The sequence below is a fragment of the Ceratotherium simum genome, chromosome 22, assembly GCF_057802395.1.
Source record: "Ceratotherium simum simum isolate JZ-2026a chromosome 22, ASM5780239v1, whole genome shotgun sequence".
NCBI lineage: Eukaryota > Metazoa > Chordata > Mammalia > Perissodactyla > Rhinocerotidae > Ceratotherium > Ceratotherium simum.
The window spans coordinates 13479701-13493387 of record NC_141921.1 but is presented as its reverse complement, the minus strand read 5'-3'; the positions used below and the strand labels follow the sequence as shown (position 1 = coordinate 13493387).

The 13687-nt window shown below is 42.9% G+C and overlaps 1 protein-coding gene across 2 annotated transcripts in view; it reads right to left on the bottom strand.

Moving 5' to 3' along the window:
* The window catches only part of TESK2 (testis associated actin remodelling kinase 2), a 135044-nt gene extending 122842 nt beyond the window's left edge, over window positions 1–12202 (bottom strand). For both annotated transcript variants that reach the window (XM_004442015.3, XM_014796454.2), the window contains exon 1: window positions 11884–12202. The gene's annotated coding sequence lies outside the window, so the exon portion shown is untranslated. The remainder of the gene's footprint in view (window positions 1–11883) is intronic.
* Window positions 12203–13687: the final 1485 nt, after the last annotated feature.

Sequence of the window (13687 nt, the reverse complement as noted above, 5' to 3'; positions counted from 1 at the left end):
CGAGTTATTATGAGAATTAAATGAGAACATACTAAGGAATTAAGGATAAATATGCATAGATGAAGCACTAGGCAGGGTGCCTGACACACAGTAAGCATTTAATAAATATGAGTTCCCTTTCCTCCCCTTCCCCTGCCCCACCCTTAATCCTAGTTCTGGATGCTGCAAGTATACAACAAATTGAGTCTGTTTTTTTTATTCTTTATGTTAGTTTTTCAATTACCAAGTCTTCCCCAGGGCAAATATACACAAACCTTTCAGGTTTCCCATGGAACATAGCATAGAGATCTCCCTGGTCACCTTCTTTAAAGGTTAGCCTTAATTACCCTCCAAACTATCAAAGCCCCTCTGAAAAAAAAACAGCAAAAACCGTACACAATATTACATATATGATGTAACTAGGACAGAATTTAATAGGAATATTATTACCCATAATCTGGATATAAAGAACATAGTTCCTGATCTTCTAAGTACACTAAATATATCTATAACTTGATTGTAGAACACGAAACTTGACACAAGATAAGCTGATACTGGACCCCATTCAAATAAGCTGAGATGCTCAAGTACTAGCGGGATGTGTGAATTTCCAGGATAATATCTTTTGTGTGTGTGTGTGTGTGTGTGTGAGGAAGATCAGCCCTGAGCTAACACCCATGCCAATCCTCCTCTTTTTGCTGAGGAAGACGGGCTCTGAGCTAACATCTACTGCCAATCCTCCTCCTTTTTTTTTTTTTTCTTCCCCCCCAAAGCCCCAGTGGATATTTGTATGTCGTAGCTGCACATCCTTCTAGTTGCTGTATGCGGGACTCGGCCTCAGGATGAACGGAGAAGTGGTGCCTCGATGCGCACCCGGGATCCGAACCCGGGCCACCAGCATCGCAGCGCGCGCACTTAACCACCAAGCCACAGGGCCGGCCCAAAATGACAGTTATTATAAGCACACAAAGATATATGTACAAGAATATTAATTTAGACATTGTCAGTAACAGAAAAAAACTGAAGACAATCCAAATGTCCTTCAATAGGATTAAATAAATTGCAGTATATCCATATAATTTAATATTATATAGTCATTAAAAGAATGAGGTAGGGCCGGCCCTGTGGCTTAGCGGTTAAGTGCTCACGCTCCGCTGCTGGCGGCCCCGGTTCGGATCCCGGGCGTGCACCAACACACTGCTTCTCCGGCCATGCCGAGGCTGCGTCCCACATACAGCAACTAGAAGGATGTGCAACTATGACATACAACTATCCCCTGGGGCTTTGGGGGGAAATAAATAAATAAATAAAATCTTAAAAAGAATGAGGTAAATTCTACACATACTAACATGGAAAGATATCCAAGTTTCATTGTTAAGTGACAATAGCAAGTTGCAAAATAGAATGTATAGTGTGATCTTGTTTTTATTTTTTTAATATAATAATAGTAAACATTAGTATACGCCTAGAAAACAATTTAGAGGAATACATATACTAATTGTCATCTTGGTGGAGGAAATGATTATAAGAGACACTCTTTTTTTTTTTTTTTTGGCAGGGAAAGATTCGCCCTGAGCTAACATTTGTTGCCAATCTTCCTCTCTGTTTTTTTCCCTCCCCAAAGCCCCAGTGCATGGTTGCATATCCTAGTTGTAAATCCTTCTAGTTCTTCTACGTGAGCTGCTGCCACAGCATGGCAACTGACAGACAGGTGGTGTGGTTCTGCCACCAGGAAACAAACCTGGCCTGCCAAAGCAGTGAGAGCACAGAACTTTAACTACTAGGCCATCAGGGCTGGCTCACTCTATTTTTTTTTTTTTTTTTTGTGAGGAAGATCACCCCTGAGCTAACATCCATGCCAATCCTCCTCTTTTTGCTGAGGAAGACTGGCCCTGAGCTAACATCCATGCTCATCTTCTTCCACTTTATATGGGACACCGCCACAGCATGGCCCAACAAGCGGCGCTTCGCTGCACACCTGGGATCTGAACCCGGCCCGCCAGCAGCAGAGCACACGCATTTAACCGATACACCACGGGGCTGGCCCTCACTCTCATTTTTTTAAGGAATACATTTCTGTATGGTTGTTTTTCACAATGATCAGGCCTTACTTCTGTTTAAAAAATGAAGATAAAAAGGTTAGAACAACAAAAAAAATCCTTTCATCTTTCCCAATAGTAGCTTAGACTACATAAGATAAAATTTGATATATGTTAAATGGGGAGAAGGAGGGGCAAAGAATGTAAAAATTGAATAATCAGTGATTATAATTATATAAAATTATGCACTGGGAAAAAAATAAAGGAATTATACCAAAGTGATAATGTTATTTTTGGGTGGAAGGATTATGACTTATTCTTTACTCTTATTCTAAACTTTCTGTAATGTTATATTGCTTCTATAATTATAAAACAGAATATCAATTTATTGACATAATAAATGTAGCAAAGCACACGTAATTTCACAATCAACGTATAATGAACCTGAGTCTCTAAAAACATTCAATTATGAATGTACAGAAATATAAATACAAAAGATGTAGTCATTAACTGAATTCATATTAACTGCAGCATATTACCTGGCATTTCTTTAACTTTCTGACAGGGGTTTGCTTCCTTGAAATTTTTTTTCTGATTTAAGCTCAGGAAAAAAAATCCAGTTCCAGTGAAAGATGTATTTTCTAACGTAATTATGGAGCTTTAAGAGGGCATTTAATGTGATTTTCTTAAACTTGTGAAGCCTCAACAAGACCAGAGCTTTACCATGCCAGAAGAGTTATCTGGTCTTAAGAATCCAAAGGGGGGGCAGGCCCCATGGCACAGCAGTTAAGTTCGTGCGTTCCACTTGAGTGGCCCAGGGTTCGGTGGTTGGGATCCTGGGTGCTGACGTACTCACCACTCATCAAGCCACGCTGAGGCGGCGTTCCACATAGAAGAACTAGAAAAACCCACAACTAGGATATACAACTATGTACTGGGGCTTTCGGGGAGAAAAAAGAAAAAGAGGCAGATTGGCCACAGATGTTAGCTCAGGGCCAACCTTCCTCAAAAAAAAAAATCCTAAGGAGACAGCAGATACCTATTATAAAAGGTATTTTCACACAATGTCTAGTTTCATGAGTCTGTACTATATGTATTTCTTTTCAAATAAAGGGTCATTTTTCAGTGCAAAATGTCACTCTATTTAAATATAGTTGTCTTTGATAATATTTCTACTATTTCATAGGCATGGAAGATTTCAACATCATTTCAGACTAGCCAGAAGGAAGCAAATTGCAACCTGTAACAGTTCATATAACACACATGACAGTTAAAAATCTTCAATGACATCTGTTGCTTACAAAATGCCTTAGCCTGGCATTCAAAGACTTTGCTCTACAAAAACTGGCCTAATCATTATCCCCCACACCTAACCCACCTTTCCAGCGTAGCCTTCCCTTCCTATCTCAGCTTAAGTGATGTTCACCTCATTCCAGTTGTTGCACTCAACTAATGTCTTCTTGGTCTTCCTATCTCCACTCTCATACCTCTTCTAATCTATTCTCCAAGGTGAGTAAAATTCTGAGAACTCTTCATGTGTCATACAAAGGCTCTTTCTTATTTGGCCCCTACCCGCATCTCCAGTCTCATCTCTCTCTATTCCTCTACCCACCGACACAATCTACTCCAAACATAGAGAACTACCTGTAGGGCCCTGCTCACCCTTTGACGACTATGCATGTAATATTCTTTCTCCCTGGTGTGTTCTTGTCGACCTCTTCTATATGGCTCTCTCAGTAATCATCTCATGTGGGAAGTGTTCTCTGACCCCTCAACTCCTTTTTCTGTGCTTTGATAATGCATTGCACAAATCTGTTATTACAGTTATCACAAAGAATTTTAATTGTTGCTTATCTGTCTCTTTCACTGGACTATGAGCTCCATGAGGGCTTAGATTGGAACTTACATCCAAGTGAATTGTGGCATAAAAATTTTAATACTATATGAATCAAAATTTACAGTGGAGGAAAAAAGAAAAGAAATAGGACATTGAGATTCCATACTTTCTATGTAAAAAATATATTCACTCTTTCATTCACTCAGTCAACAAACATTTATTTAGCACCTACTAGGGACCAGACACTATGCCAAGCCCTAGAGAGTTGGTGATGACAATACATTCACATATACAAAAAGAATTCTGGGCCGGCCCCGTGGCTTAGCGGTTAAGTGTGCACGCTCCGCTACTGGCGGCCCGGGTTCGGATCCTGGGCAGGCACTGACCCACCGCTTCTCCGGCCATGCTGGAGCCGCGTCCCACATACAGCAACTAGAAGGATGTGCAACTATGACATACAACTATCTACTGGGGCTTTGGGGGACAAAAAGGAGGAGGATTGGCAATAGATGTTAGCTCAGAGCTGGTCTTCCTCAGCAAAAAGAGGGGGATTAGCATGGATGTTAGCTCAGGGCTGATCTTCCTCACAAAAAAATAATAAAAATATAAAATGTTTAAAAAAAAAAAAGAATTCTGCAAAGGTATGGTCCAAAATATTAACACTGGCTATTAACTCTTTGAATCTTGGGAAGATTTGAATAATTTCTATCTTCTTTAAAATCATGTCTATTTCCCAATTCGTCCTTAATGAATATGCATTAATTTTAAAATGACACCAGGGCCGGCCCAGTGGCTTAGCGGTTAAGTGCGCATGCTCTGCTACTGGCGGCCCGGGTTCGGATCCCGGGTGCGCACCGACACACTGCTTCTCCAGCCATGCTGAGGCCGCATCCCACATACAGCAAATAGAAAGATGTGCAACTATGACATACAACTATCTACTGGGGCTTTGGGGAAGAAAAAAAGGAGGAGGATTGGCAATAGATGTTGCCTCAGAGCCAGTCTTCCTCAGCAAAAAGAGGAGGATTAACACGGATATTAGCTCAGGGCTGATCTTCCTCACAAAAAAAATAAAAATAAAAAAAATAAAATAAAATCACACCAAAAACATGTGAGGGGTCCTCCCAAATTACAAATTCCTACCAATCAGTAGGAATACACTACCCAAAGTAAATAACGTGCAAATTTGTGAACCACAGCTAACCTGAGAGCAACACCATTTTTGAGAACTTTTAGTCAAATTCTAAATATACCTAACACAGAGAACAGGACTAAAATATGCAAAAATACTTCAGGATTTCCACATTGCCTACTTTTTTTTTTTTTTTTGGTGAGGAAGATTAGCCCTGAGCTAACATCTGTTGACAATCCTCCTCTTTTTCCTGAGGAAGATTGGCCCTGGGCTAACATCTGTGCCCAACTTCCTCTACTTTATATGTGGGACGCCTGCCACAGCATGGCTTGATGAGTGGCGTGTGGGTCCCTGGCGGGATCCGAACTTGTGAACCCCAGGCTGCCAAAGGGGAGCATGCAAACTTAACTACTATGTCACTGGGCCGGCCCCCTCCACAGTGCCTCCTTTTGAAAAATATCCACACAAATTGTCCAAGAAAAACACTGACCACAAGATCAATACCATGCTAGTTTCCCACACTGCAGAAAAAAAATTATGTCATTCTATTCCATTTAATGCATGAGAAGAGACGACAGCCTCTATACAACTTGTTCAGAAGACAAATTAATAAATAACACCATATTTCATCTGTATAATGATTTACAGTTTACAGTTCACAAAGCACTTTGACCTTCACAATAATTCTGTTTTCTTGTTCCCATTGGACAGATTTAAAAACTAAGGACTGAAATGGAGAAGGCCTTTCTAACTATGACAAAATCCAAAAGCCAGGTGCTGGACCAGTGGCTCAAGCAGTTAAGTACGCGTGCTCTGCTTCGGCGGCCCGGGGTTCACGGGTTCAGATCCTAGGCGCGCACCGAGGTACCGCTTGTCACGCCATGCTGTGGCGGCGTCCCATATAAAGCAGAAGAAGATGGGTATGGATGTTACCTCAGGGCCAATCTTCCTCAGCAAAAAGAGGAGGATCGGCATCGGATGTTAGCTCAGGGCTGATCTTTCTCACAGACAAACCAAAACAAAATCCAAAAGCCATAAAAGAAGTTTGTCTACATAAAAACTAAAAGTTTTGCATGGGAATAAAATAAGTCAGAAGACAAATATCAAAACAGGAAAATATTTGCATACAAATCACAGACAAAAAATTTATCATACATATATGTAGATGTGTATAGATGTATAGAAAGATAGATAGATAGATAGATAGATAGACAGATAGATGCGGGGGGGGAGAGAGAGAGAGACAGACAGACAGAAAGACAGACCTAGAAATTGTTAGGAAAGAAACCTACGACTCAGCAGGAAAATACGTAAAGAATTTAAACAGGCAGTTTACAGAAAAGGAAATATGAGTGACTCAAACAATATAATAAGATGCTTAATCTTAACATAATTTTTAAAAACTTAAAACTACTCTGAGATATCATTTTTCTCTATCAGACCGGCAAAAATTCAAGTCTGATAACAGCAAAGCATACTATTAACAACACTGACCCTGGAGCCAGAGTGCTTAGTTTAAATTTCTGCCACAGTAGCCATGTGATTTGGGCAAGTCACTTAAATTCCCCATTCTTCAATTTACTCATCTGAAAAATGGAGATAATAACAGCACCTACCTCAAAGAGATGTTATTAAGACTAAATGAGGTGGGCCGGCCCCGTGGCTCAGCGGTTAAGTGCATGCGTTCCGCTGCTGGTGGCCCGGGTTCGGATTCCGGGCGCGCACCAACGCACCACTTCTCCGGCCATGCTGAGGCCGCGTCCCACATACAGCAACTAGAAGGATGTGCAACTATGACATGCAACTATCTACTGGGGCTTTGGGGGAAAAAAATAAATAAATAAAATTAAAAAAAAAAAAAAAGACTAAATGAGGTAATGTATATACAGCACTTAGAATAGTATCTGGCACATACCAAGCACCATATAAGTATTAGCTATGATACAGCTAATGGTGAGTGAACAGGCAATGTGTATTGGAATAACCCCTAAGGAAAGCAATTTGGCAATATATTTCATAGTTATAAATGCATATATCCTTTGACTTAGAAATCTTCCTTTCTGCAAATTTATTCCACAAATACCCTTGCACACATGTAAAATGATATATGTTCAAAGATCTTGACTACCAAATTGCTTACAAAATCAAAAGACTGGAAGCAACACAAATGTCCAACAACAAGGAACTAGTTAAATTATGATACATCCACTCAATGGAATACAATGCAGATGTTAAAAAAAAAGAATGCGGAAACTCTCTATACACTGATCTGGAAAGGTCTCCAAGATACATTAAGTGAAAAAGCATTATGGAGATGCAGGCGGAGAAGGTGCAGAACAGTGGGGAATGATGGGCTAACTTTTGCATGAAAAGGGGGAAAAATAAGATTACATATTCATATTTATAAGTATTTGCCCTTGGGCCGGCCCTGTGGCTTAGCGGTTAAGTGCGGGTGCTCCGCTGCTGGCGGCCCAGGTTCGGATCCCGGGCGCGCACCGACGCACCGCTTCTCCGGCCATGCTGAGGCCGCGTCCCACATACAGCAACTAGAAGGATGTGCAGCTATGACATACAACTATCTACTGGGGCTTTGGGGATAAAATAAATAAATAAAATTAAAAAAAAAAAAATAAGTATTTGCCTAAAGAAAGTCTAAAAGAATATAAAGAAACTAGTAAAAGTGGTTGGGCAGCACCATGGAATTGGGTGGATGGGGGATAGGCATAGGAGGGAGACTTTTTCACTGTCTATATAAAATACATAAATATGCAAATATTTATTTAACCATTTGAATGTATTACCTATTCAAAGATTAAACTAAAAAAATTTAAAAAAACTACAGCTCACAGAAGATTAAGAAATTTGCCTACAATCATACAGCTAATAATAACAGGGTTGATTACTATTAGGACTTCCATTGTTTTTCCTTATATCATACTGCCTTTCTGAAATTTTCAGGAATGGAAGATTCAAAAATTATCACAACTAGGCTTTTCTCTGAAACAAACACTCCCACTGAGTGCTCAGCAAAAATAACCCTAGTTAGACCACACCGAAGTCATCTCCATATGATGACTTGGAAAATAGTATAATACCCATTGTTGGTCTAAAACATTCACCATCACCCACACTATACCGTGTAATAATTGGGCTTCATTTACTGGAAGGAGACGAAATTCTCATAAAAGGTCTTATCACAGGTTTCAAATTCCAACACAACATTCATTTTGCAGAACAATGAAGTGTATGACACTAAGAATATATCTATAAACACTTTCACATAGGGAAAAAAGCATTAAACCAAATCAGCTTTCTACTCTAAATAAGCCAGGGAATCAGTGCATATAAATATGTAATTTTCTTTTTACAATTAACATAAGTACAGGGGCTGGCCCCGTGGCTTGGCGGTTAAGTGCGCACGCTCCGCTGCTGGTGGCCCGGGTTCAGGGTGCGCACCGACGCACCGCTTCTCGGGCCAAGCTGAGGCCGCATCCCACATACAGCAACTAGAAGGATGTGCAGCTATGACATACAACTTTCTACTGGGGCTTTGGGGAAAAAAAAGGAGGAAGATTGGCAATGGATGTTAGCTCAGAGCCGGTCTTCGTCAGCAAAAAGAGAATTAGCACAGATGTTAGCTGAGGGCTGATCTTCCTCACACACACAAAAAAAAGAGAATTCATTTAAAAAAAAAAAGTAAGTACAAAATGTTTTTGGGGATCATGGAGTGGAGAGTCCTTAGCCTAGCCTCCCAACACATACACTTTTAAACAGAATTAAACAGGTCCATCATATGTCAAATTGCAAAGGATTTGTGTTTGAGACCATCCCAGATATACATCTGTATGACAGAATAATACATCATATATTCAGGGCACGAAGTATCTGAGGATCTCCACATTAATTCACACACAAACATCTGTACCATCTAGACTACTATCTAACAAATGCCAAGGAACCTCCAACTCAATTCCGGGTCCCTCCTTGACGAGCAGCCCCACCTACAGGACCCAATATCTCCTCTATTCCATTTCCTGCTATCATACTGGGCAACTATGACATCCATATTGATGACATATTCAACATAGTTCATAGCCCCTTAACCTCCCACTACTTCAGTAACCTATATCTCCATTCTCCTTCAACAGCACTGAGACAGTTACATCCTGTTTTTGTTTTTACCTTGAAATATTAAACTCTCGACTATTTCATTCTGTATTTCTTACAAAATCTGGTCTTCAACTACACTTCTGATTGTCTCCTTATTCTCCAAGTACGCTAGCTTCTCTGCAGGTTTTACTTCTTAAAACCCCAGCCTGGACTCTCAGAGTCCATCACATCTCCCACACTATCACTAGCTGTGTAAAGTTGTTCTTCATTTTATCTTCCTTTCTTGTAAATTCCAAGCCTATCAACCTAAACATCATTTTTTGCCCTCCAGGAGGCAAACTGCTGGAGAAAGCGTAAAATCCATGCTACTGGGCCCTGTTACAAATATATTACTTCTAACTTTAACTGGGCCCTCAATGTGGCCAGTAATCTTTTTTCTAAATCCTTAATCCATTCCTCTTTCATTTTCCATTAGAGATTTCCATGGCCATAATACTCAAGTCAGAAACTCACCACAAGAAAAAAAAAAAGAAACTCACCATAGTTCCTGTAATCTCCAGAGATAATTGACTTCTCCACAGATAACTGATTACACCAAGAAAATATGGCCTTCGGTCAAACTCCCTCACCTTCTCTCCCTTCTACCACATCATTATCCATCTTGACTTCTATCCTTTTGGTGTCAAAGAATGAAATGCCCAGCAAATTCCCTAGGTACATTTTCCCCTCAACCTACAAAACTGTTTCACCCATACTAAAAAGAAAAGCACACATGTGCCATAGTGGAAAAAACACAGGTTTCAGAACTAGACAGACCTTGTTCAAATTCTTACCTATAGTCTTCCCAACTGTAAAAGAGGGATACTGATACCTAAACCACAAGGCTGTTGTGATCTATAAAGCATCTTTACAGTACCAGGCATATAGTATATAGTAAATAAAGATATTTCACTACTATCAGCTCTCCTTCATAATCACACTTGTTGCAAAAGTAATTATACTGACTGCCTCACATTTTACTTCTCAATCCATCATGATCTGACTACTGCCATCATTGCCACCATCACACTATCTAAAGTGTCTTTCTGGGGCCGGCCCCGTGGCTTAGTGGTGCGCGCGCTCCGCTGCTGGCGGCCCGGGTTCAGATCCGGGCACGCACCGACGCACCGCTTCTCCGGCCATGCTGAGGCCGCATCCCACGTACAGCAACTAGAAGGATGTGCAGCTATGACATACAACTATCTATTGGGGCTTTGGGGGAAAAAAATAAATAAATAAAATTTTTAAAAAATAAATAAATAAAGTGTCTTTCTAAGGAAACAAGTGATCTCCTAATTGCTAAATTCAGTGGTTTCTTCCTAATCCTCATTCTACTTGACCTCTGGAACACCTGACACTGCCAGTCACACACACACACACACACACACACACACACACACACACACACCCCGTTCTTGAAACCCTTTCTTCCTTTGGCTTCTATTATAATGCCATTCTCTTCTAGTTCTTGTCCCATTCCTTTAACCTCTCTTTCTCAGTGTCTGTTACCCTTCAAACAATGATGTTCCTTCTGGTACATAGCCCTTTTCTTCTCTTCTTTCAGTATTACCATCCCATACTAAGGATTCAAATATCCTGCATATATTCTGTTAACTCTAAAATTTATGTATTCAGTTCCAACCTTTCTCCCAATTTTCAGACCCAAATTTCTAGCTAACCACAATGATACCTGAAAAACACCTCAAACTAAACTTGTCCAAAACCAAATTCATTACCTTCCCTCAAAATTGTTTCTTTATGTTCCCTGTTTCAATTAACACTACCAATCCATCCCATCAGCCAAGTCAGAACCTCCCACTACTAATCCTCTCAACTCTATTCTGAAACCTTATGGAATTGCATGCCATTCCCTTCATTTTCCTACCCCTATTCCAGTTCATCCCCCCTGACTTGGATTAGCACACTAGTTTCCTGTCTGCCTAAGCTTTCTGCCTCCACAGTCTTCACTTTCAATTCTTCCTCCACACTTTTACCAGGGATAATCAATCATACCAAACTCCTGCTTACAAAGCCTTCAGCGGCTCCCCATGCCACAAAATAAAGTCCAAATTCTTCGGCAAGGTTTCCTCAGAGGTATAAACTGAAAGGTTTTTAAACTAAGCAAACTTGGGTTTCATTTCTAGCTAAATGTGAATACCGGCTTAGTCCAGAGTCTTCAAAGTGAAGGGTAAAAGGCAGAAGTGAGAAAACGAGGGATGGGGAGAAGAGAAAAGAGAGGGAGACAGTAGCGTCTGAGGGGAGGAAGAATCTTTCGAGGGCAGAAGGGGATGTTTTGGAGGGAAGCGCCTGTTGGAGGCAAGTCAAGCGAGGGAGCCGCGGTCTGAGGGAGGAGGGAGTGCTGAGACGCCGAGGCGCTGAGTGCGGAGCTGGAGGTCGCCGGGAACAGGAGTTCTCCGAGGGAAGAAAGGATTCCCGGGTCTCAGAAGTGAGGAAAGTCCCTGAGAGGAGTCCGGGGCCAGGTCCCTGACCTGAAGGCACTTCTAACGGGTTCCGGGCCTCCGCGGGAAGAAGGGGGGGGGGGGCGCTGTCCCGGGACCGCGAGGGAAGTGAAGGGGAAGGCGCCGAGGAGTGCCCCCAGCCGCTGAGCGGAGGAACCCTGGGAAGCGAAGGGGTGCTGTCGGTGCTAGGAGCCCCGAGCGCCAATGCTCTGAGCCGAGGCGGGTGCAGCAGCCGCGCGCGGGCCGGGGAGCCCTGAGCGTGCGCCGCACGCGCTCTCTCGGCGTTACCTGAGGCGGGACTGAGCAGCCAGAGGGGGGCCTGCACCGGCGGGAGAGGGAGGCGGCGGCAAAGAGGGAGCATAGTAGCCCTCACGGCTTGGAGGCGGCAGCGGCTCTTAGCCCGTGGAGGCGGTGGGGGTCCCTCGCGCAGATGCCGGCGACTCGGCGGGGCTAGCGGCGGAGGAGGACGAGGAGGCTACTGCCATGGCCCCGCAGTCGGGGGCCGCTCCCCCCGCCTGTTCGGCGGAGCCAGGAGGATGATCCGACCGGCGACCCAGAGACAGCGGCTGAAAGCTCCGCTGGGCTCCCCGGCCGAGAGCGACTGAAACGCCTGCCGGAGCGGGCAGGACAGCTGGGGGCGGGGCTCCGACGGGCCCCGCCCCTCCTCAGCCTCAGAGCAGCCAATCAGTCGTCAATCCTTGATAAATGAGCTAGCGGAATTGCCCAGTTAGCGTTAGGAATGCCACGTGGTATGAGGGTGGGCACAATGGGCGTCCAGAAAAGCCAATCAACAGCCCTAGGCGCCAACTCCAGAGGACGAAGGGAACCAATAGGAAGGAAGTAGAGGTAAAAACAGAAGAGGCAGTGTGTTGGCAAGGCGGAACCAAGAAGGAGGGAATACACCTGGGGGGAAACCCAAGTCCAGGAGCCTCTCAGAGGGCGGGACAGTAAACACAAAATGGACCAATCAAAATGCCAAACATATAAGCAATTGGCAATTGATAAAGCCAACAGAAAATAGATTCGACCAGCGCGGCTTTTGGGTTGGTGAAAGGTATAGCCAGTAAAGAAAAGCCATATGAACGCAGCGTCCTGCAGGATCTCAGTTTGGGGCGGGGGGACTGATACTTGATTATTAGCGACTTGAGATAGTAAGAGCAATGGGTAGGGTTAAACAAAATGTTGAGGAAGCAATTCATCTAGACTTAAGAGATTCGATTCGGTGAAGGCTTCGTGGAGGAGGTAACACTTGAGATGGCTTGAAAACAGAGGATTTTGAAAGAGCTGGGTGGGGAATAAGAATTCTGTTCAGCTGTTCAACAGGCACATCTTTCCATATGCCTGGACTTCGGGCGCTCATAATCTCATGCTTGAGCACATTGGAACAGGACTAGGGCTTCAAGAGGAAGAGCAGGCAAAAAAAACAGTGAAGTATGGGCCTTCTTCCCATATGGGGGGAGAACTCCTTCGGGTTAGAAACCTCCTTTCGGACGTCTTTAGACTTGCCTCCTACTGGAAGTGTCTTGACAAATGAGCAGGATTTGAGTAGTTGGAGTATAGGTAGTGTGCATTCCTGGTGGCAATAAAGTTTCAGAAAGATGTGTGGTAGCAGATAAAAACGGAGAAAGAAGAGGTTAAATGTGGGTTGGGCTTACCTGCCAAATTTATCCTTTCTTTTTTATGCTGTGAGAGCTATCAAAAGTTCTTGAGCAGGCGAGTAGCCTTAACAGGACATGTTTTAGGAAGATTAATTGGTAGTTCACAGGATCTGTGACTGGAAAGAGATCACCCTAGCCCAGTCCCCTTTGCCCAAAGCCTTTTCTGTATCATTCTTCTGGCAACAAATCATGTGCTGCCACCTGGTGACAGTTCAAATACCATTGTTCCACAGTACTATTTAACATTTCTGTTGGAGCCCTGGCATCCTTGCAAACTTGTCTCCTACAGAACCTGATGCAAAGTAGTTGATAAATAACTAGAGCACTGGTAGCACGTACAATCGAATAATGCCACCACGCAGGATGTATCACCTGCCCAGTGAAAGATGTAAAAGACAGGGGTTCCTTGCACTTGCTTCAGCAGGAAGATGAGC